At 38.2% G+C, this 23,603-nt stretch overlaps 1 pseudogene; it reads left to right on the top strand.

The window, feature by feature from the left end:
* Nucleotides 1–380: 380 nt before the first annotated feature.
* LOC102114863 (protein argonaute-3-like) lies at nucleotides 381–22,588 on the top strand (annotated as a pseudogene).
* The last annotated feature ends 1,015 nt before the right edge of the window (nucleotides 22,589–23,603 follow it).

The following is a 23,603-nucleotide window of genomic DNA, read 5'->3' on the forward strand; positions in this document are numbered from 1 at the left end:
GTATTTTTAGTAGAAACGGGGTTTCACCATGTTGGCCAGGCTGGTCTCAAACTCCTGACTTCAGGTGATCTGCCCACCTCGGCCTCCCAAAGTGCTGGGATTACAGGCATGAGCCACCACGCCCAGCCCATGAGAGATATTATATCAATGTGGAACTCTCTTTCCTAGGGCCAAATTATTCAATGTCAATCTGAAGTATGGGAAAGAGTTCTGTCTTGATCATTGACTCATGCATCTGGTAACGCCAGCCTTATTAGACTGGAGAATAGATGAGATGTGTTATCTTCCTCTGAAAATTTCATGTGTGTGCCTGGAAGGGGATTAATGGCTTGTAGGCAGCCAGGTCTTCCCAATCCCTTCTGGTGGCTCTTTACCGTACTATGGGTATGATTTGCCTGCACATCAGTGATTCTGGAAAGCAGTACGGCATCTTTCAAGTTTCCCTTCACCGTAAGTAGTGGGACATTCGAACTCTCTAAACAGCTCCATAGAACCTATTGAGTGAGCTCTCCTGTGCAGCAATGTCCACAGTGCTACATACTATTGTGTGCTGCTACTCCGTTGGAATATGGTTCTCTTGAGATTGTAAAATCCTTTACTGAATATGTCCCTGGTGATTTGGGAATGATACACTATTTCAGGCATCATTTCTCTTGAGTTTACCAATGGTTAGAAAGGTGAGGGAGCCCACATAATAGAAATGAAAGAAAGAACACTTTTACACTGTTGGTGGGATTGTAAACTAGTTCAACCATTATGGAAAACAGTATGGCGATTCCTCAAGGATCTAGAACTAGATGTACCATATGACCCAGCCATCCCATTACTGGGGATATACCCAAAGGATTATAAATCATGCTGCTATAAAGACACATGCACATGTATGTTCATTGTGGCACTATTCACAATAGCAAAGACTTGGAATCAAGCCAAATGTCCATCAGTGACAGACTGGATTAAGAAAATGTGGCACATATACACCATGGAATACTATGCAGCCATCAAAAAGGATGAGTTTGTGTCCTTTGTAGGGACATGGATGCAGCTGGAAACCATCATTCTTAGCAAACTATCACAAGAACAGAAAACCAAACACCGCATGTTCTCACTCATAGGTGGGAACTGAACAATGAGATCACTTGGACTCGGGAAGGGGGACATCACACACCGGGGCCTATCATGGGGAGGGGGGAGGGGGAAGGGATTGCATTGGGAGTTATACCTGATGTAAATGACGAGTTGTTGGGTGCTGACGAGTTGATGGGTGCAGCACAGCAACATGGCACAAGTATACATATGTAACAAACCTGCAGGTTATGCACATGTACCCTAGAACTTAAAGTATAATAATAATAATAAATAAATAAAAAAATAAAAATAAAAATAGAAATGAAAGAAAGAAGATTAAAGTGCTTTGTAAACTCTAAAATAAAACACACACACACAAATAATTCAATCAAAATGTAGGTGAAGGATATGAATAGACATTTTCAAAAGAAGACATACAAATGATCAACAAAAGTGAAAAAATGCTCAACATCACTAATCATCAGGGAAATGCAAATTAAAACCACAATGAGATATTATTGTACACCAGTCAGAATCGCTATTATTTAAAAATTTAAAAATAACTGATGTTGGCAATTATGTGAAGAAAAAGTGCTTATACACTGTTAGTGGGAATGTAAATTATTAGTACAAACTTTATGGAAAAACGGTATGGAGGTTTATTAAGGAACTGAAAATAGAATTGCCATTCAATCCAGCAATCCCACTACTGGGTATGTACCCAAAGAAAAGAAGTCATTATATCAAAAAGATGCATACACTCATGTGTTTATCACAGTACTATTCAGAAAGATACATGTTTATCGCAGTAATGTTCACAATAGCAAAGACATGAAATCATCCTAAATGTCTGTGACTGGATAAAAAAATGTGGAATATCATTCAGCAATTAAAAATAATGCAATCATGTGTTTTGCAGCAACTTGGGTGCAACTGGAGGCCATGATCTCAAGTGAAACAACTAAGAAACATAAAGTTAAATACTGCATATTCTTACTTATAAGTGTGAGCTAAATAATAATAGACATAAATATAGAATGGGAAATAATAGACATTGAAGACTTGAAAGAATGGGAGGGAGTGGATGATGAGAAGCTACTTAATGGTGACGATGTATGTTATTCAGGCGATGGATACAACTAAAAGCCCAGACTTCACCACTATGTAATATCTCCATATAATAAAATTGCACTTGTATTTGTACCTCTTAAATTTATACAAAGAAAGAAAAACTGGTGAACAAGAGACTAAGGACTTATGGTACAGCATCAAAGTAAATAATATATGCATTATAGGAATCCCCAAGGGAGAAGAGAGAGAGAAAAGGAGAGGTGTGAAAAAAATAACGCTTGAAAATTTCACAAATTTAAGAAAAGACATGGATCTACAAATCTAAGATGCTCAATGAACTTCAAATAGGATATAACTAAAGAGTCCTACACTAAGACACATTATAATCAAACTATTGGAAACCAAAAACATGGAAAGAATCTTGGAAACATTAAAAAAAAGTACCTTGTAATGATCAAGAAATTCTCAATGGGGTTGTGGATTTCCCAACAGAAATATTGCAGGTCAACAGGGCTAATGTATTTAAGGACCTGAAAAAACAGCAACAACAACAACAAAAACCCTGCCAACTAAAAATTCTACATCTTGCAAAACTGTCTTTCAAAAATAAAGGAGAAATTAAGACATTCCCCAAAAAACAAAAGCTGAGGGAGCTCATTACCACTACAGTGCCCTTACAGGGAATGCTAAAGGGAATTCTTCAGGTTGAAATGAAAAGATTATAGGCAGGAACTGAAAACCACAAAAACATAAAGCCCGTTAGTGAAGGTAAATATATGGAAAAATATAAAAATCAGTATTAATTTAATGTTGGTATGTAACTCCACTTTTTATTTTTCTATGGGATTTAACAGATAAATAAGTATAATATATGTAAATAGGCACATAATATATAGAGGTATAATCTGTAACATCAATAATATAAAGTGGGGAAGGGCAAGGTGAAAAAGGAGTGGAATGTTTGTGTGTGACTAAAATTATGGTGGTATCAGTTTAAACTATATTATTATAACATTAGAATGTTATACTTAATTCCCATAGTAACCAAAAAGAAAATATCTACAGAAGACACACAAAAGAATATCAGAAATAGATGCAAACTTGTCACTACAGAAAAAAAAAAAAAACTATCAAAATGGAAAGCAATAATGGAGAAAATAAGGCACAAAAAGCTATAAGACATACAGAAAATAAATAATAAAATGGCAAAAAGAAGTCATCTCTTATCAGTAATTACTTTAAACTTAAATGGATAAACATCCCAATCAAAGACATAGAGTGGCAGAATGAATAAATAAACGGGGTACAACTCTATTGTGTCTTTTGAGAGACTTACTTTAGATCTGAGAACATGCATAGGTTGAAAATAAAAGTATAGCAAAATATTTCATATAAAAACCAGACAAGATAAAGAAATAAAGGGCATCCAAATTGGAAAGGAACAAGTGAAATTAATATGGTTTGCAGAAGATGTGATCTTATATTTAGAAATACCTGAAGACTCCTCACAAAAAAAAACTATTAGACGTGATAAACAAATTCAATGAGTTGCAGGATGCAAAATCAACATGCAAGAATCAGTAGCATTTCTAAATGCCAACAGTGAAGAATCTACAAAAGAAATCAAAAAGTAATTCTATTGACAATAACCAAACAAAAAAATTAAATACCTAGAAATTAACCAAAGAAATGAAAGACCTCTATAATGAAAACTATGAAACATTGATGAAAATATTGAAGAGGATCCCAAAAAAATGGAAAAATAGTTCATGTCCACGGATTAGAAGAATCAATATTGTTAAAATGTCCATACTATCCAAAGCAATCTACAGATTCAATGCAATTTCTATCAAAATATCAATTACATTTTTCACAGAAATAGAAAAAAATATCTAAAATTTATGTGAAACCACAAGAACAAAAACAAAACAAAACAAAACAAAAAACAACAACAAAAAAAACCAGAACAGCCAAAGCTATCCTAAGCAAAAATAACAAAACTGGAGGAATCATATCACTTGACATTATATTATAGAGCTATAGTAACCAAAACAGCATGTTACTGGCATAAAAATAGACACATAGACCAATGCAACAGAATTGAGAACCCAGAAACAAATCCACACACCTACAGAGAGCTGATTTTTGACAAAGGTGCCAAGTATACACTGGAGAAAAGACAGCCTCTTCAATAAATGGTGCTGGGGAAATTGGATGTCCATATGCAGAAGGATGAAACTATACCTCTATCTCTCATCATACACAAACTTCAAATCAAAATGAATTAAAGACTTAAATCTGAGACCTCAAACAGTGAAACTACTACAACAAAACATTGGAGGAAATCTCTAAAACATTGGTGTGGGGAAAAAATTTCTTGAGCAATATCTGACAAGTACAGGCAACCAAAGCAAAAATGGACAAATGAGATCATATCAAGTTGAAAATCTGCGCAGCAAAGGATACAACCAACAAAGTGAAGATACAACCCACAGAATGGGAGAAAATATTTGAAAACTACTTATCTGTCAAGGGATTGATAACCAGAATATACAAGTAGCTCAAACAACTCTATAAGAAAAATATCTAGTAATCTGATTAAAAAAAAAAATCGGCAAAATATCTGAATAGACATTTCTCAAAAGAAGACATACAAATGTCAAGCAGGCATATGAAGAGATGCTAAACATTATTCATCATCAAGGAAATGCAAATCAAAACTACAATAAGACAGCATCTAATCTCAGGTAAAATGACTTATATCCAAAAGACAGGCAAAACAATTGCTGGCGAGCTTGTGGAGAAAAGAGAACACTTGTACACTGTTGGTGGGAATCTAATTTAGTACAATGACTCTGGAGAACAGTTTGGAGGTTCCTCAGGAAACAAAAAATAGAGCTACCATATGATCCAGCAATCTCACTGCTGAATATATAACCCCCAAAAAGAAAATGAGTATATTGAAGAGATATCTGCACTCCCATGTTTGTTGCAGCACTGTTCACAATAGCCATGATTTGGAAGCAATGTAAGTGTCCAACAGATGAATGGATAAAGAAAATGTGGTACTTATACTTAATGGAATACTATTCAACCATAAAAAAGAATGAAATCCTGTCATTTGCATCAATGGAAATGGAGTTCATTATGCTAAATTAAATAAGCCAGGCACAGAAAGACAAACATCACAGGGTTTCACTTATTTGTGGGATCTAAGAATTTAAAAAATTGAATTCATGGACATAGAGAGTAGAAGGATGGTTACCAGAGGCTGGAAAAGGTAGTAGGGGGCTGAGAGGGAGTTGGAGATGGTTAATGGTTATGAGTAAAAAAGTAGTTAGAAGGAATGAATGAGACTTAGTATTTGAGAGCACAGCAGAGTGATTGTAGTCAATAATAGCCTAGTTGTACATTTTAAAATAACTAAAAGAGAGTAATTGGATGGTTTGTAACACAAAGAAGGGGATGGATACCCCTTTCCCCATAATGTAATTATTTAACATTGCATGCCTGTATCAAAACATCTCATGCACCATGTGTGTGTGTGTGTGTGTGTGTGTGTGTGTGTGTGTATACACACACACACCTACTACGTATTAAAAATTTAAAAATTGTATAAAAATATTTTATACAAATAGTTACCAGAAGAGAGCAGGAATGGCTATAGTAATATAGGATAGAATAGATTTTCAGATAAAAACTATTATAAGAGACAAAGTAAGACATTACATAATGATAAAAGAGTCAATTCACTGAGATATAATGATTATAAACATACAGCAACCAAACATCAGAGCTACTAAAAGTATGAAACATGCATTGACAGAATCGAAGGGAGAAACAAACAGTTCTACAATAGTCCTAGGAGACTAAAATGCTACTTTCAATTATGAATAGAACAACAGACACAAATCAATTATGCAATATAGAATATGAACAGCACTGCAGACTAATTGGACCTAAAACATACATAGAACACTCCATGCAACAAAAGCCAAATGCACATTTTTCTCAAGTGAACATGGAACGTTCTCCAGGATTGACCATGTTTAGTTCACAAAGCAAGTCTTAATAAATTTAAAAGCTTGAAATTATATAAAGCATCTATTCTGAAAACAAATAAATGGAAATAGAAAAGAATAACAGAGGGAAAACTGTAAAATCCACAAATATGTGAAAATCAAACAACGCAATCTTAAACAACCAATGGATTAAAGGAAAAATCACAAGAGAAATTAGAAAATATCCTGAGACAAATAACAATTTAAACACAACATACAAAAGCTTATGGAATACAGTAAAAGGAGGGCTAAAATGAAAATTTATAAGTCTAAATGATTACACTGAAAAAATATCAAATCTACAACTCAACTTGACATCTTCAGGAACTAGAAAAAGAAGAAAAAAATTAACTCGAAAACAGCAGAAAGAAATAATAAAAATCAGAGCAGATAAAAATGAAACACAAATAGAGAAAACCAATGAAGTGAAGAAGAGGTTATTTGGGAAAAAAATCATCAAAATTGACAACCGTTTTCTGGATTGACTGAAAATGAAAAAGAGAAGACTCAAGTGACTAAAATCAGAAATGAAAGTGGAGACATCAATATTGATTTTGCAGAAATAAGAAGAATTATTAGAAGTATTATAAACAATTGCATACCAACAAATTAGATAATAGAGATTAAATGAGAAAATTGCTAGAAACACAGAACACACCAAGACCAAATCATAAAAACCTCCCAAAAAAGAAATGCCCAAAACCAGATGGCTTCACTAATGATTTCTGTTAATCATTTTAAAAAGAATTAACACCAATACTTCTCAAAATCTTGCAAAAAATTGAAGAGAAGTGTATTAGTCTGTTTGGGGTTTCTATAGAGGAATATCTGAGGCTGGGTAGTTGATAAAGAAAAAAGGTTTATTTTCACTCACAGTTCTGCAGACTGTGCAAGAAGCATAGTGTCAGTATTTGCTTCTGGTGAGGACCCCAAGAAGCTTACAATCACGGTGGAAGAGGAAGTAAGAGCAGACATGTCACATGGTGAGAGGAGTAAGAGGGAAGGGAGGAGTTCCCAGGTTCTTTAAACAGCTCTCATATAAACTAAGAGAATGAAAAATCACTCACTACCACAAGGAGGGCACAAAGCCATCCATGAAGGATCCACCCCCTTTGCGAAAACACCTCACATCAGGCCCCACATCCAACATTGGGGATCGCATCTCAACATGAGATTTGGAGGGGAAAAACATCTGAACTATATCAAAGAAGGAAGACATTTTAACTCATTCTATGCAGCCCGCATTACCTTGATAATAAATCTATACAGTGACACTATAGAAAAAAAAAAACATACAAACTAATATCCCTTATGAGTATGGATTCAAAAATCCTCAACAAAAAACTAACAAAATGCATTCAAAAGGACATTAATAGAATTATACACCATGACCAAAATGGGCTTATTTTTTGAAATCAAGGATGTCTCAACATATGAAAACAAAACAATATAATATACCACAATAACAGAATGAAGAAAAGATGCCCACATTATCATTTCAATAGGTGCAGAAAACGCATTTGATAAAATTCAAACCCTTTTCGTAATTAAAAAAAAAAATACTCAACAAACTCGGAATAGAAGGACACTACTTCAATATAGTAAAGGCCACATGTTAATAACCCACAGCTAAAGTCATGCTCAATGGTCAAAGACTGAAAGCTCTTCCTCTAAGATAGGTTTTTTTAGACAAGGATGCCTGCTCTCACCACTTCTGTTCCTTATGATACTGGAAGTCCTAGCTAGAGTGAATAGACAAGAAAAAAAAATAATTTCAAGGATTTTTTTTAAATTTCTGCTCTAATTTCATTGTTTACCCAAAAGTCATTCGGGAGAAAGTCCTTTAATTTCAATGTAATTGTGTGGTTTTTTGAGGCCTTCTTGATATTTATTTTTATTTCACTGTTCTGAGAATATGCTTGGTATGATTCTGAATTTTTAAATTTATTGAGACTTACTTTATGGCTGAGAATGTGGCCGATCTTAGAGTATGGTGTGTGCAGATAAGAAGAATGTATATGCTGTTGAGGTTAGTTGGAGGAGATAATGTGATTTTTATCAGTGGAAAACTCTAGAGATTCCCAGGGGAAAAACTGTTAGAACTAATAAATTGACTAAATTTTTGTGTCTCCCTCTACCCTCACAAGTTATATTTGAGACCCTAACTGCCAGTGTGGCTGTATTTGGAGTAAGGAAGTAATTACAGTTAAATGAGGTCAAAACTTGGGGGTCTCATCTGATAGAATTAGTGTACTTATAAGAAAAGACACTGGAGAGCTCACTCTTCAAGCACATTCACTGAGGAAAGGCCATGTGATGATATAATGAGAAAGCAGCTGTCTTCAAGCCAGGAAGAGAGACTTCACCAGAAACCAAATCAACTGGAATTTGATTTTGCAATTGGAGCCTCCAGAACTATGAGAAAAGAAATTTCTGTTATGTAAACCACCCAAACTGCAGCATTTTGTTATGGAAGCTTGAGCTTATTAATGCAAACAAATTCAACACGGTTGCAGAATATAAATACAACATGCCAAAATCCATTATGTTTCTATACATTAACAATGAAAAATCTGACAAGGATGTAAATAAAACAATTCTATTTACAATAGCATCAAAATAAGAAAATATTTAGGGGTCAGCTTAAACAATATGCTTAAGAGGTCAATACTACAGAAAATGATGTGTATGTTCAATGCAATTCCTATCAAAATCCCAATAAAATTGTGTGTAGAAATGGAAAAATCCACCCTAAAATTCCTATGAAATCTCAATAGACATCAAATAGCCAAAATAATCTTGAAAAATAATATAGCTAGAATTTTCACATTATCTGAATTCCAAAGTTATTACAAAGCTACAGTAATTGAATTAGCATGGTGCTGGCATAAAAACAGTCATATCAACTAGTGGAGTAGAACAGGCAAGATATGGTTGGCAATAGCTAAACTAGATAATGCCTCTGTGAGAAAGGAGAGAAGTTATTGTCTACGAGTGAAAGGTCTGTTTTAGCTTTCACTTACCTGCTCACTGGGCACCACTGGACAATAAAAATTGTCGCAACTCTCTGTGGTAGACTGGGCTGAGTGGAAGATCAAAAGCTTAGATCTCTCAGAGAATCAAGGAACCATCTACTTCTGGGTTTCTTGTTATGTACGACTAATTAAATCCCTAATAATTACCATTTATGGAGAGTTTTTTATTCGTGGATAAGTTCAGTTCCTAATTGATACAACTATGGAAAGGGTTATTTGGGGAGGGACATCATTGCCAGGGCAAAAAGAGTCCACATCTTTTTCTATGCATTTGGAAGAATGGATTTTCCTGAGAAATGTGAAAATTGGAGGAAGTACTTTTTAGGCCTAGTTGTGGAAATAGTAAAATAAGATATTTATTTCTTAGGAGTTTACATCTCTCTAGGAGCTTAGCAAATAAAAAAAAGATATTCGTGGAGTTATGAGCTCCAATAATGATCCAACAGGTATTTGAACCTAGGCATGAAGACTGAGTTTGCACAGGGCAGAAATTTTGTGTTCCTTTAATCCTACCAATTCTTTCCTGGCACTTGGCTGGGCATACACAAACCAGAGAATATACACGGTTTGTAGCTTATACACACTGGTTTTAGCTTTCCTATCCTTTGCACCCTGCACCTCTCCCCTGCTCTCCCAACATCCACAACGTAGACAGAAGTCCAAGTTCCTGGTACAGACTGGGTCATGAAGTCCTGAAAGCTTATTCATTATTCAAGAACAATTTCCTGTAGACTGTCCCAAAGGGAGTGGGATAAGTCAAAGTGAGAGTGAGGGTTGGGGTTGATCCAAAAGTCAATATTTCAAATAAGCTAAAATCAAAGCCAACCACTCTCTCAAACCATTTATCCAAAGCAGCTGGTCCAAGTCAACAAATCAGACCATATAATGTCACTCACAAACCCCCAACCCCCACTCCAATGAAATACAGTCATGTATACCGGCAAACAAAGACAACAAATATACACATCACATACTGTCACTCACAAATTCCCAACCCCCACTCCAATGATATACAGTCATGTACAGTGGTAAACGGTCGTAGTACTCTCTTCCAATAAGCCCTGATAGAGCCACATAATCCTTTCCAACATGATGCACCAGACAGTCATGAAGAATTTATTTGTCAGTATATGAAATGGTATTTATTTGTCACCCTGGGACTTCGATAGAAAGCGAGAATTTGGACATGAGGCAGAAAGGTGCAAAATGGAGATCAAAACAAAAGCAAAAGTCAGGTTAGGACACTAAGTGGAAGTGGTGGTGGCCTAGATGGGGGATGGAGATGATCTCATTGTTACTTAGGGCAGAGAACAGGTGAAATTTAATGACTGATTAGATATTGGCAAAGAGGGCATTGAGGGGAGAAGAAGTCAGAAATTCTGCCCAGATTTCTGACTTGGACTACTTGTTAGAAATATGTTTTACATAAAAATCACTGACTATTTATTGAAAATTAACTCCTTATATGTGACTGATTATTTAGCTAAACATGTGGTGATTTGTAAACAGACAGATGCAGCATGCTAGAGGCAACAAGATGGGGTGAAGAGACATGGAACTAGGAGTCAGGGAACCAGGATGCTTTCTCAGCTCTGCCACAGCTGTTCTAGTTGCCCTTGGGACTGGTCCTTTCACCTCCTAGGGTTTCCCTTCCTCTCTTGTAAAGAAAAATGTACACTGAAAGATTTCTTCTTTCACATGACAAAAGTTGTTTCATCTTTTTGATAAAAGCAAAAGGATTAAAAATGAAGTACTGGCTGGGCCGGGCACAGTGGCTCACGCCTGTAATCCAAGCTCTTTGGAAGGCTGAGGCAGGTGGATCACGAGGTCAGGAGTTCAAGACCAGCCTGGCCAACATGGTGAAACCCTGTCTCTACTAAAAATGCAAAAAATTAGGTGGGTGTGGTAGTGGGTGCCTGTCATCCCAGCTACTTGGGAGGCTGAGGCAGGAGAATCACTTGAACCCAGGAGGTGGAGCTTGCAGTGAGCTGAGATCATGCCACTGCACTCCAGCCAGGGCAATAGTGCAAGACTCTGTCTCAAAAAAAAAAAAAAAAAAAAAAAACACAAAAATGAAGTACTGAAGTAAAACCTGCAGAAATCCACTGACCTAAAAAGGATAGATGTAAGGGCCTTGTGGAAAGTAACTGAGGCTTAAGTTGGGGCAAGGTGGAAGCTGTTAAGGTTTGCTGGTCCAGTCTAGATAGGAGTATCTCAACAGTGCCATTTCACAAGAACATTCTGGAGACAAGGTCCTTGGAGAATGCAGCACTGGGAAGACCAAGTAAGGAAGCTGTGATATTAGGGATATAGAGAGAAGCAAGGAAGCACAAGAAGAGAATTGTAGGTTTCTAGCCTATGTCTGGCGCACTTTCTAGGAGTTTAACTATCCCATCCCTGCCTCTATACTGTCTTCACTGGATTCTGACCTATGCTAAAATTTTCCCTTATTTTCTCAAACTTCTCTGAACCAAACCACGCACTCTTAGGCCCTTGCTGCAAGGTTGTTTTATGTATTTTTTTCTTTCTTTCACTTTCTTTGGGGCCTATTGATGTTGATTTCCCATTCTGTTTTCAAGCTCTAAGGCTAACTCTGCCAAATATGCTCTGCTCATCCTTTGGAGAAGGATACTTCCCCAAAGAGACTTCAGTTCTCATGGCTAGCCTTGGAACAGCCCTTTTTTGTGAAACCACAGTTATTTGGAGGTCCCCAAAAAGCATCCAAGTTTTTTCAGTGTCAAAGAAGCTCCTTAGAGACAGAACACTACTTTTTTTTTATGCTACTAAACATCCTTCACAGATGAGTAACCCTTGGTTCTAAGATTAGGTACATGTTTTTGTTCTATTTCCCTAGGATGAGCATCCTACCTTCCTGGAGCAATTTTTGTGGCTTTGCCTAAATTGGCTCATTTGTTGTCCTCTCTTTGTTTCAGAGTCTGAAGTTCATCATCAGGTACATCGTTTTCTTCACTGTGTTTCTCAAGAGGCCTCAAACCCTGGTTTAACAAATTGTCCTGGTCTTAGGCTCTACCTGCTCAAACTTTCAGAGGTGGATATGTAGGTTGATCCCTCTGCAATAATAATAATAACACGTGTAAACAGAGCAGTAAATATTATAAAGCACGCCTGCCTATGATTTATTGGAATCCTGCCCTGTGAAATAGGTGGATCAGAGGTTATTATCCTCATTTTCAAAAGGAAAATCTGTGTTCCAGAGAAGGGTTGTGACTTGCGCAAGGGCACATTGCAGGACTATGTAATTCTTAGTCTAATGTTCTTTGTGCTCTGCAATGGGCCTCTGGATAAGGGTAGCTTACATCCACAGTGGGATCAGTCTTCTCCTGGCAAGTCCTTTTTTCCAGGGCCAAGGAGCTGGCAGCCTTAGAGTCCATCTGTTCTCCAGTGGATGAAGCTTTCAGTGATTGGTGGTAAGCCGCACCCCCCAGTCCACTCCATTAGGAATGTTCTGTTTGAACTGCTGGAGGCACGAAAAGCACTGCGATATGTAAGCATGCAGCGGAAATCTGCTTTGTATTTGCAGTTTGCAGACTACAAACCACAAAGCACTGGTTTGGGGCTCAAGAGGCCTGAGAATGTTTGAGCAAGCTTACAATCCAAGGAAGGGGCAGAATTTCCAGTGCCAAATTATTGGAAGAAAGGGAAGAGGCATTTAAAAGAGAAACAAAAAAGATGGGAGCAAGTGAGAAGGCTGAAATCCATTTTGTACCATTTGTTAGATGAAGGAAAACTGAGACTCAGAAAGATGAGAGGATCCAGCTGAGGTTCTACTATCAATGCTTGACAGGGGAAAGATTCAAATTCACTTTGTGTGCTCCCAAAACTGGTACACTCTCCACTGTATCCCACTGCCATGCTAGGTGCCCTCAAAGGAAGGTTTCCTTGTCTGGTTCACTGTCTTTCTTCCATTCAGTCAAGGCCTACACTGTTCAGCTTTCACATCTCCAAGAAAAACATTGTGAGAGGGAAGCAGGGCACAGTGGTAAAATGACTTTGTTTTGCCTGCATGTATATTGAGAGAAGATGAGGGAACCTTCTCCCAGCATGCTCAGAAGGGAAATAGTTTCTGCTGGCTTTCAGCTGGCTTGCTTTATATCACTTTTAATTGTTTAACAATTTATAGTAGGTGATTGATAACACATCTGACTCAGACACCCAGAGAAGGAGTTTTCCAATAACTTGGCTTCGTAAGTGACATAAAGAACTATCTAGCCTTGGCAAGTTCATTACCTGAAGCATAAGCTAGAGATCCTCATAACTGTTTTCAGCTAAACATCTGGAGGAGAGTGTTCTGTCTGGATTTAGACCCTGAGTGGGCCTCCCATTTGCTTTATGAACTTTGAGTACTTATTGAAGTCTCTGTTGCCTCTGAGTAGGAGAAAATGTCCATTCTTCAAGTGCAGGGCTATGGTAAGGATTAAGATGAGCTCATATTGGATGTGCAATGTGAGATAAATCTTTAGCCTGTTCCTTGGAAATAGTGATTATAGACAAACCAGGTGACTGCTGTCTCTTTTCAAATAAGTTTGTACCTAGTTGTTTGATTAAACATGGGTAGTAAGAAAGATTAGTGGACTAGAAGTCAAAATATCAAAATTCTAATCTTAGCCAAGTCTCTTCTCCTCTCTTGATCTTGGTTTTCACATTATAACATGAAGAGGTGAATTAACTAGTATTTAGGAGCCTTCCTATTTCTCACAGACTTACTTGGACATCCATTGTATCTTTACAAAGATTTAGATACTTTTAAAATACTTTGATTTTTAAAAAATACAGAAGTATTACATGCTCACTGTAGAATAAGAAAATTGAAACAACAAAATAAAAATAAAATGAAATAATTCAATTCCTAGAGATGATTACTGTTAAAATTGGGATATTTATTCTTCTGAACATTTAATGTGCATTTATTTACAATTATATATTGTGTTTGAGTTTTTATTTCTAAAAATATAATCATAGTGTACGTACTATTTTGTAACCTACTTCTTTCATTTTATAAAGCAACACGAATATTGTGCAGAGGTGGAAAACGTATGCCACTTTCCTCATGTTGTGGGTTTAACACATAAGAAGATGTCTTTCACCCTTTTTTTCACAATCTCACTAATTCCATGTTTTCTCCTTCCCATGAGAGGAACTGTTAATTCAGAGAAATTTAAGGCAAGATATATATTGATGGATAAGTTTGTTATACTTAAAAAACAGGATCAGGCCAGGCATGGTGGCTCACGCCTATAATCCCAGCACTTTGGGAGGCTGAGGTGGGCAGATCACCTGAGGTCAAGAGTTCAAGACCAGCCTGACCAACATGGAGAAACCCATCTCTACTAAAAATACAAAATTAGCCAGGTGTGGTGGTGCATGCCTGTAATCCCAGCTACTCGGGAGGCTGAGGTAGGAGTATCATTTGAACCCGAGAGGCGGTGGTTGCAGTGAGCCGAGATTGCACCATTGAACTCCAGCCTGGGCAACAAGAGTGAAACTCTGTCTCAGATAAATAAATAAATAAATAGGATCTCTCTTTTCACTTTAATTTCACTACCTACACCTAGGCACTTATGGCTTTCCTCTACATCTAAAAAATCCTCTAAATTTACGTGTGCATCCTCTACATTAAAAAAAATAACTCTCAAAACTCAACAGTAAAATGTTGACTTCTAGCATAACAGTGGAAGGAACTTCACTGACCAGTGAAACCGGTGAAAATTACTTTTTAAAAAAAAATCGTATAAAATTTTGTAAATTGTCCAAAGGACAAAGAGCAAATGAAGAAACATCTATTCAATAAAATCTACAAATATTTATTTTAAAAAAGGAAGGTCTGTGGTATTTGAACCAAGACTGCTCTCTCTCATCCTGCTTCCGGTTTAGCAAGGTGAAGACTCAACTCCCAACTGTTGCAGCCAAGGACACAGGACCTCCTCTTTCCTCAGTTCCCAGTGGGAGGTCTTTCTACCCAGAAGAAGCGGGATTTCAGCATTTCTCGCATTGCCCCCCCAGATGCTACAACCAGTGGAGGTTATAGTGAAAGGAAATGAGAGGAGATTCATAGATCTAATGAAGATACAGCCTAAACCGTAGACTGAGTTTTGAGGAGAGAACTAGGGAATAAGATATCTGGGAGGCATTTTGCTGAAATCAGAACAAATAGAAAACACTGACCACTGTTCCATAAAATGAGCCACAGTGTGATTAGATTCATTTGTAGAGTACTTTTATAACCCAGGCCTTGTTGTAAATAAATGATAGACCAACAGGGCAGCAATAAGTGGAGCGTAACAGCTGGGTATGTTCACAGAAGAGCGGAAGACAGCCCTGCCACCTTCAAGTGACTGTGTTATACCCAAACATGCATCTCTCTGAGAAGCAACCTCACAAACTTAACTCCCTGTGAAGGATTCATGGAAAGCAGAATTCCCCAAAATAACTCTGTCAGTCACTAAATAAATAAACAAGTAAATAATAAGAACAAGCCCCAGGAGTGAGTGTACCAGTATCAGAAGTGCTAAAACATATTATCTAAAATACCTAGTTCTCCCCAGAAAATTACAACAAATGCAAAGAAACAGGAAACTATGACCCACACAGTGGAAAAAAGCAAGTAAAAAATATTGTGTAAGAGTGACCAGATGTCAGATGTAAGAGGAAAAGATTGTAAAGTAGTAATTATAAATATGTTCACAGAACTAAGAGAAAGCTCAAGTAAAAAAGTAAAAGAAGGTATGACGACATTGATCAAAAAGATAATATGAATAAATAGAAATTATTTAAAAGAATCAAATAGAAATTATTGACTTGAAATGTATAGTAGCTGAAATAAAATACTCATTAGAGGGGCTCAACACTAAATTTGAACTGGTAGAAAAAAAATGATTACCCAACTTGGAGTTAAATCAATAGAGGTTACAAAGGACAGAGAGAAAAAATAATGAAGAAAAACCAACAGAGTCTCAGAGAAATGTGGGACACCACTGAGTACTCCAGCATGCACATAATACAAGTACCAGAAGGAGAGGAGAGAAAAAAGAAATATATTGAAAGAAATCATAGTTGAAAACTTCTGCAATTTATTCAGGAAGCTCAATAAACTCCAATAGAAAATACAAAGAAAGTCAAAAACAGACATATCATCATAAAAATGCTGAAAATAAAAGAAGCAGAAGAAAATCCAGAAAGTAGCAAGAGAAAAATGGCATACTACTTATGGAAACCACAATAAGATTAACATTTGATTAACTGATGTCTCTGCAGAAACAATGGTGGCCAGAAGGCAGTCAGATAACCTATTCGAAGTGCTCAATGAAAAACACTATCAAGAATTCTATATCCAGCAAAACTGTTTTAAAAATTAAGGCAAAATAAAGACTTTCAAGACAAGCAAGAACTGAGAGAGTTCATTGCTAGTAGACCTGCTTCTATAATGTGAATGTTTGTGTCCCTCCCCAAATTTACATTTTGAAATCTTAACCAGGTGAGAGGATATGGGACTTTTGGAAAATGATTAGGTCATAAATGGGATTGGTGTCCTTCTAGAATAGGCCCAAGGGAGCTTGTTCTTCCCTTCCACTATTTGAGAAGGCACTGCCTATAAGAAAGCAGGTGCTCACCAGACACTAAATCTGCTGGTGTTTTGATCTTGGCCTTCCCAGCCTCCAGAACTGTGATAAATAAATTTCTGGTTTTCATAAGCTATCCAGTCTATGATATTTTGTTATAGCATGCTGAATGGAATAAGATATAAGAAATACTAAAAAATATTCTTCAGGTTGAAAGCGAGTGACCACAGACGGTAATTTAAATACAAATGAACAACAACAAAAATAACGGTGCCCGTAAAGGCACTTATGTAATTACAGTAGACACTCTTAACATATATACTTTACTCATTTTCTCTCTTAACTGATTTAAAAAGCAATTATCTAAAATAACATGTGTATAATGTATTGCTGGGTATCATATAAAAAGTAATATATATGTAATATATTTACCAATAACAGCACAAAATAAGTGAGTGGAAACAAAACTGTAAGTGGCTAAGGAAAGGATAAAAGATGGTAAATCGATAATTATAACGATGTATTGTTGGCTTTTTAACATCAATAGAGGAAATATATATAACTAAAATACAATTTAAAAAGGGAAAAGAAATATAGCTATACAGGGGTAACATTTCTATATGCTGTGGAATTAAGCTACTGTAAATCTGAACATGATTCTAATCAGTTAAGATATATGGTAATCTTAGCACAACCAGTAAAAAAAAAACTAAAAATCACAAAAAAGCTCATTAATGAGATTAAAATGCTGCATTAGGAAATATTCATTAGATGCAAAATAAATCACTAGAGGAGGAATGGAGGAACAAAAAACAGTATGAGATATATATAAAATAAAAAGTAAAATTACAAATGTAAATGCAAAAATATGAACAATAACATTAAATACAAGTGAATTAAACAATCCAATCAAAAGACAGAGATTGTCAGGCAGGATTTTAAAATCTATATGATCCAAGGGGAGGCAGAGAAAAATGGCCATATAGCCATTATCTCCATTGATTATCCCACCTTGCCAAAGAACACCAAATTTAACAACTAGCTACACAAGAATGCTCCCTCATAAGAATCAAAAATCCGGTGAGTAATCGCATTACCTAATTTTAACATCATATTTAGGAAAGGATCAATGAAGAGAGTAGGAAAGACAGTCTTGACTAATTTACACCACCACTACCCCATCCCTCAGCAGTGGCCACATGGCACAGAGAAAGAATCTGTGCATTTGGGGCAAGGAGAGTACAGTGATTGTGAGACTTGGCATTGGAACTCAGTGCTATCTTGTCATAGTAAAAAGCAACATGGGGCAGAACTCACACAGAGGCCATGGAGGGAGCATTTAGACCAGCACTAGACAGAAGAGAATCATCCATCCCAGTGGGTAGAATGTAATTTCCAGTAAGTCCTGCCACTATGGGCTAAAGTGTTCTGCAGTTTGAAATAAACTTGGAAGGCAGTCTAAAACACAAAGACTACAATTCTTGGTCAAGTCTTGGCGATGTGCTGGGCTCAGATTCAATGGACTCTGCGTACACACAACCTAGTGAGACACCAGCTAGGGCAGCCAAAAGAGTACTTGCATTACATCTCCCCAACCTCAGTCAGCAGAGCTTGCAGCTCCAGGACAGACTCCTGTCTGCTTCAGGAGAAGAGAGGGGAGAGTAAAGAGGACTTTGTCTTACAACTTGGATAACAGCTCAACCACGGTAGAATGGGGCACCAGGCAGAGTCCCAAGCACCCCCCCTTTCCAGGTCACAGATCCCAGATGATGTTTCTGGATACATGCTGGGCCAGGATGAAGCCCACTGCCATGAAGGGAAGGACCCAGTTCTGGCAGGATTCATAGACCGTTGCCTAAAGAGCCCTTGGGCCCTGAATAATCAACAATGGTAGCCAGGCAATACTCACCTTGGGTGAGACTCAGAGTTGTCCTGGCTTCAGGTGTGACCCAGCACAAAACCAGCTGTGGTGGCTATGGCAAGCCACCGTGGTGGTAGCTATCTCCTTTTGCTTGAAGGAAGGAGAAGGAAGAGCAAAGGGGACTTTGTCTTGCAGTTAAGTACTACTTCAACTTCAGTTGGATAAAGCACCAAGCAGTCTCCTGGAGTCCCTGATTCTAGGCCTTGGCTCCTGGATGGTGTTTCTGGACCTCCCTTGGGCCAGTGGGGAGTCGATTGCCCTGAAGGGAGAGACCCATGCCTTGCAGCATTCACCACAGGCTGAATGAAAGAGCTCTTGGGCATATAGTGAACATCAGTAGTAGTCAGGCAGTACTCACCATGGGTCTGAGGTGGTAGTGCCCATAGAGAGAGACTCTCTTGCTTAAGGAAAGTAGAGAGAAGACTGGGAAGAACTTTGTCTTGTGGCTTGGATGTCACCTCAGTCACAGTAGAACAGAGCACCAGGAAGATTCCTAAAGTATCCAGTTCCAGGCCCTGGCTCCAAGACAGCATTCCTGGACCCACCCAGGGCTGAGGAAACTCAGTGCCCTGAAGGGAAGAACACAAGTCTAGCTGGATTCACCACTTGCTCATTGTAGAGCCCTTGGGTCTTGAGTGAATATAGACAGTACCCAGGCAGTGGTCACCATGGGCTTTGGGCAATATCCAGTGCTATGTAGGCTTTTGGTCTGACCCAGCACAGTCCTTGTGGTGGCAGCCACAGCAATACTTGTGTCACCCTTCCACCAACTCCTAACAGCTCAGCACAGAGAGAGAGACTCCATTTGTTTGGGGGAAAGTAAAAAGAGAGAACAAGAGTGCCTACTTGGCAACGAAGGAATTCTCCTGGAACTCACCCAAGACCACAAAGGCAGTGTTTCTCTGAGTCTGCAAGAGCCACAGCATTACTGGGCTTGTAGTGTTCACTAAAGCAAATAAGGTTATAGTGACAAAAGACTTAGATCACAACACTCACGTGCCTTCGAATACTTGGAAAGCCCTCACAAAAATGATGAATACAAACAAGCTCAGACTGCAAAGATGATAATAAACACCTAACTCTTTAATGCTCAGTGATGAACATCTGCAAGCAACAAGAACATCCAGTAAAACATGACCTCACAAAACAAACTGCATAAGACAACAGTGACCAATCCTGGAGAGACAGAGATATGTGACTTTTCAGACCGAGAATCCAAAATAGCTGTTTTGAGGAAACTCGGTGAAATTCAAGAAAACACAGAGAATGAATTCAGAATCCTGTCAGATAAATTTAACAAAGAAATTGAATTTTTTTATTATTATTATACTTTAAGTTCTAGGGTATATGTACACAACGTGCACGTTTGTTACATATGTATACATGTGCCATGTTGGTGTGCTGCACTCATTAACTTGTCATTTACATCAGGTATGTCTCCTAATGCTATCCCTCCCCACTCCCTCACCCCATGACAGGCCCGGGTGTGTGGTGTTCCCCACCCTGTGTCCAAGTGTTCTCATTGTTCAATTCCCACCTATGAGTGAGAACATGTGGTGTTTGGTTTGCTGTCCTTGCGATAGTTTACTCAGAATGATGGTTTCCAGCTTCATCCATGTCCCTATAAAGGACATTGACTCATCCTATTTTATGACTGCATAGTATTCCATGGTGTATATGGCCACATTTTCTTAATCCAGTCTATCATTGATGGACATTTGGGTTGATTCCAAGTCTTTGCTATTGTGAATAGTGCCACAATAAACATATGTGTGTATGTGTCTTTATAGCAGCATGATTTATAATCCTTTGGGTATATACCCAGTAATGGGATGGCTGGGTCAAATGGTATTCCTAGTTCTAGATCTTTGAGGAATCACCACACTGTCTTCTGCAATGGTTAAACTAGTTTAAAATCCCACCAACAGTGTAAAAGTGTTCCTATTTCTCCACATCCTCTCCAGTACCTGTTGTTTCCTGACTTTTTAATGATCAGCATTCTAACTGGTGTGAGATGCTATGTAGCCCTCAGAAATAATACCACACATCTACAACCATCTGATCTTTGACAAACCTGACAAAAACAAGAAATGGAGAAAGGATTCCCTATTTAATAAATGGTGCTGGGAAAATTGGCTAGCCATATGGAGAAAGCTGAAACTGGATCCCTTCCTTACATCTTATACAAAAATTAATTCAAGATGGATTAAAGACTTAAATATTAGACCTAAAACCATAAAAACCCTAGAAGAAAACCTAGGCAATACCTTTCAGGGCATAGGCATGGGCAAGGACTTCATGACTAAAACACCAAAAGCAGTGGCAACGAAAGCCAAAACTGACAAATGAGATCTAATTAAACTAAAGAGCTTCTGCACAGCAAAAGAAACTACCATCAGAGTGAATAGGCAACCTACAGAATGGGAGAAAATTTTTACAATTTACCCATCTGGCAAAGGACTAATATCCAGAATCTACAAAGAACTTAAACAAATTTACAAGTAAAAATCAAACAACTCCATCAAAAAGTGGGCGAAGGACATGAACAGACACTTCTCAAAAGAAGACATTTATGCAGCCAACAGACACACGACTAAATGCTGAACATCACTGACCATCAGAGAAATGCAAATCAAAACCACAATGAAATATTTGAAATATTTTAAAATCAAGCAAAAATATTGGAACCGAAAAATGAAATTGACATACTGATGAATCCATTAGAGTCCCTTACCAGCAGAAATAAAAATAAAAGAAGAAATAATAATTGAGCTTGTAGATAGGCTGTTTGAAAATACACAGTCAGGGGGAGGCCCAAGGCAGGTCGGCGGCGGCCACCGGCAGTCCTGGAGGAGGGGTGGGACCGTGGAGTCCGCGGGCGATGCAACTTCCGGACGGGACTCCCCTCTGTCCTCCCCTCACGTCTCCTCTTCCTCTCACCTAGTCCCGCGCCATCTTCCATTCGAGACACTTCCGACCCGGGGCTTTCAGAGTGCAGTTGCTCAAGGAAAGCCGTCGCCGCCCCCGCCTCGGGGCCGAGTGAGAGTGCCCGTTGCTCTGTGTCGCTCTCCCGGCCGCCTCCTTGCCCCCAGTGGCAGGCTCCGTTCTGTCTCAAAGCCCTCCCCCAAGCTCGGTGAGTGGAAATCGGCTCCGCAGGACCCGCTGGGGCCCAGCCCCTACCCGTGGTGCCCAGAAGACTTGGCTATGGCACCATGGGTAAACCCATTAAACTGCTGGCTGTTTTCAGGTTGAAATCCCAAAGATTGATGTCTACCTCTATGAGGTAGATACTAAACCAGACAGACAAGTGGCCAGACAAGATATTAAACCAGACAATGTCCCAAGATATTAAACCATGGAGGTGTTTGACTCAACGGTTCAGCATTTTGAAGTGACTATGTTTGGAGACCGTAGACCAGTTTATGATGGAAAAAGAATTCTTTACACTGCCAATCCACTTCCTGTGGCAACTACAGGGATATATTTAGACGTTACTTTACCTGGAGAAGGTGGAAAAGATCGACCTTTTAAGGTGTCAATCAAATGTGTCTCTTGGGTGAGTTGGCACCTACTGCATGAAGTACTGACAGGACGGACCTTGCTTGAGTCACTGGAATTAGACAAGCCAATCAGCACTAACCCTGTCCATGCAGTTGATGTGGTGCGTCGACATCTGCCCGCCGTGAATACACACCTATGGGGCATTCCTTTTTCTCAGTTCCAGAAGGATATGACCGCCCTCTGGGAGGGGGCAGGGAAGTATGGTTTGGATTCCATCAGTCTGTTCGGCCTGCTGTGTGGAAAATGACACTTAATATTGATGAAAAAGACCTCTGGCAGCAGTGTGGAGAATAGATAGATAGAGAAGAAAAAAACTAATCGGAGGAGCCAGTTAGGAGGCTTTTCAGTCACTAGTTCAAGTTTTGGTCTACATGTTACTTCCTTGAGAAGCAGTGTTTGACACCCTTTTCCCTCCATCCAGCCATCCCCCAAGTCTGAGTTAGGTATTTGCTTCTGTATTCCCATAGCACTGTGTAATTCCCCTATAATAGCATGTATCACCCTGAATTATGAATGTTTATTGTTCTGTCTCTCCTATTAGAATGAAAGCTCCGTGAAGGGATTGTCATTTTATTCACCAGTGTATCCTCCATGCCCAGCACAACTTTTGGTAATATTAAGCAAAGAATGAATAAATAAATCCAAGAGCACAGGAGAAGGAGCATCCAAATGAGCCTGAAAAATCACAGAAATATGTGTGGTAGTATGTGTATCTTAGCTGAGCTTTAACAAGTATAATGAGACCAAGAGTTTGGTTTGAAAATGAGGTACTCAGGAATAAATGATTTCTGAGGTATCTTAAGATACTATAAAACTTTATTGAAAGATCTAAGAGAAAATTTAAATAAATGAAACACATTACCCTTATTGAGAAGACTTAATTTTATAAAATGTCAGTTCTCCCCAAATTAATCTATAAATGTAGTTTTAATTAAAATTCAAATTAGGGGCCAGGTACGGTGGGTATGCCGGTATTTCCAGCACATTGGGAGGCCAGGGTGGGAGGATTGCTTGAGCCCACGAGTTCTGAGCGACATGGTGAAACCCCGTGGCTAAAACAACACACACACACACACACACTAGCCAGGCATGGAGGCATGTGACTGTAGTCTCAGCTACTTGAGAGGCTCAGATGGGAGAATCACTTGAGCCCAGGAAGTCAAGGCTACAGTGAACTGTGATCTCGCCACTGTACTCCAGCCTGGGCAACAGAGTGAGACCCTGTCTCAAAAAAAAAATAAAAATAAAATAAAATAATAAAATAAAATTCCAGTAGGGTATAGAATAACACTTGATAAGTCGATATTAA

This window comes from Macaca fascicularis, chromosome X, assembly GCF_037993035.2.
Source record: "Macaca fascicularis isolate 582-1 chromosome X, T2T-MFA8v1.1".
NCBI lineage: Eukaryota > Metazoa > Chordata > Mammalia > Primates > Cercopithecidae > Macaca > Macaca fascicularis.